Source organism: Arachis ipaensis, chromosome B04, assembly GCF_000816755.2.
Source record: "Arachis ipaensis cultivar K30076 chromosome B04, Araip1.1, whole genome shotgun sequence".
Classification (NCBI taxonomy): domain Eukaryota; kingdom Viridiplantae; phylum Streptophyta; class Magnoliopsida; order Fabales; family Fabaceae; genus Arachis; species Arachis ipaensis.
The window spans coordinates 27,012,628-27,015,390 of record NC_029788.2 but is presented as its reverse complement, the minus strand read 5'-3'; positions in this window follow the sequence as shown (position 1 = coordinate 27,015,390).

Here is a 2,763-nt window from a genome sequence, read left to right as displayed (position 1 = left end):
CCTGCAATAGCAGAGGTGAATTACATGGGTGAACCATATAGAAACACCTATAATCCCTCATGGAGAAATCACCCAAACTTCTCATGGAAGGATCAACAAAAGCCTCAACAAGGCTTTAATAATGGTGGAAGGAACAGGTTTAACAATAGTAAACCTTTTCCATCATCCACTCAGCAATAGACAGAGAATTCTGAGCAGAATCCATCTAGCTTAGCAAATTTAGTCTCTGATCTATCTAAGGCCACTGTGAGTTTCATGAATGAAACAAGGTCCTCCATTAGGAATTTGGAAGCACAAGTGGACCAGCTGAGAAAAAGAATCACTGAAACCCCTCCTAGTACTCTCCCAAGCAATACAGAAGAAAATCCAAAAGGAGAGTGCAAGGCCATTGATATATCCATCATGGCCGAATCCAAGGAGGAAGGAGAGGACGTGAATCCCAAGGAGGAAGACCTCCTGGGACGTCCAGTGTTCAATAAGGAGTTTCCCTCTGAGGAACCAAAGGAATCTGAGACTCATCTAGAGACCATAGAGATTCCATTGAACCTCCTTATGCCCTTCATGAGTTCTGATGAGTATTCTTCTTCTGAAGAGAATGAGGATGTCACTGAAGAACAAGTTGCCAAGTTTCTTGGTGCAATTATGAAGCTGAATGCCAATTTATTTGGTAATGAGACTTGGGGAGATGAACCTCCCCTGTTCACCAATGAACTAAATGCATTGGATCAACTGGGATTGCCTCAAAAGAAACAGGATCCTGGAAAGTTCCTAATACCTTGTACCATAGGCACCATGACCTTTGAGAAGGCTCTATGTGACCTGGGGTCAGGAATAAACCTCATGCAACTCTCTGTAATGGAGAAATTGGGAGTCTTTGAGGTACAAGCTGCTAAAGTCTCATTAGAAATGGCAGACAATTCCAGAAAATAGGCTTATGGACAAGTAGAGGACATGTTAGTAAAGGTTGAAGGCCTTTACATCCCTGCTGATTTCATAATCCTAGATACTGGGAAGGATAAGGATGAATCCATCATCCTTGGAAGACCCTTCCTAGCCACAGCAAGAGCTGTGATTGATGTTGACAGAGGTGACTTAGTCCTTCAATTGAATGAGGACTCCCTTGTGTTTAAAACTCAAGGTCATCCTTCTGTAAACATGGAAAAGAGGCACAGTAAGCTTCTCCCACTGCAGAGTCAACCAGAGGCCCCACAGTCAAACTCTAAGTTTGGTGTTGGGAGGCCACAACCAACCTCTAAGTTTGGTGTTGAACTCGCATATCCAAACTCTAAGTTTGGTGTTGGGAAGTCTCAACAATGCTCTGAACATCTGTGAGGCTCCATGAGAGCCCACTGTCAAGCTATTGACATTAAAGAAGTGCTTGTTGGGAGGCAACCCAATTTTTATTTATCTAATTTTAATTTATTTTTATTGTTATTTCATGTTTTATTAGGTTCATGATCATGTGGAGTCACAAAATAAATATAAAAATTGAAAATGGAATAAAAAACAACAGAAGAAAAATCACACCCTGGAGGAGGATCTTACTGGCGTTTAAACGCCAGTAAGGAGCATCTGGCTGGCGTTCAACGCCAGAACAGAGCATGGATCTGACGTTGAACGCCAGAAACAAGCAGCATCCTGGCGTTCAGACGCCAGAAATGCACATTGAGGAAGAGCTGGCGCTGAACGCCAGAAACAAGCATCTGGCTGGCGTTCAACGCCAGAAATATGCTGCATCTGGGCGCTGAACGCCCAGAACAAGCATCAATTCGGCGTTTAAACACCAGAATTGCATGCAAAGGCATTTCACATGCCTAATGGGTGCAGAGATGCAAACCCTTGACACCCTAGGATCTGTGGACCCCACAGGATCAACTCAGCATCTGTGGACCCACAGGATCCCCACCTACCACCACTCACTCTCTTCCCTCTTCTCAATGTTCATCCTCTCTTTCCAATAAACACTCTTCCCCAAAACTCTTCACCAATCACCTCAATCTCTCTTCCCTATCACCACTTCACCACTCACATCCATCCACTCTTCCCCATAAACCTACCTCATAAACTCCACCTACCTTCAAAATTCAAAATCAATTTCCCACCCAAACCCACCCTATATGGCCGAAACTAAACCCCCTCCCCCCACTATATAAACCCCTCCATTCTTCCTCATTTTCACACAACACAACCCACTCTTCCCCTTCTTGGCCGAAACACAACCCTCTCTCCCTCTCCTCCATTTCTTCTTCTTCTTCATCTCTTCTTTCTTCTCTTGCTCGAGGACGAGCAATATTCTAAGTTTGGTGTGGTAAAAGCATAAGCTTTTTGTTTTTCCATTATCATTGATGGCACCTAAGACTGGAGAATCTTCTAGAAAAGGAAAAGGGAAGACAAAAGCTTCCACCTCCGAGTCATGGGAGATGGAAAGATTCATCTCCAAAGCTCATCAAGACCACTTCTATGATGTTGTGGCCTATCTTATTTGCCATCTATGTTACTCAGCTGGAGCTTTCATAGAAGGAGACATTCCCATTGAGGAAGAGAAGCCCATCACTAAGAAAAGGATGGAGCAAACAAGAGAGCCCACTCACGGAGCTCAAGAAACGCATGAGGAAGCTCACCATCAAGAAATCCCTGAGATACCTCAAGGGATGCACTTTCCTCCACAGAATTTTTGGGAGCAAATCAACACCTCCCTAGGAGAATTAAGTTCCAACATGGGACAATTAAGGGTGGAACACCAAGAGCACTCCATCATCCTTC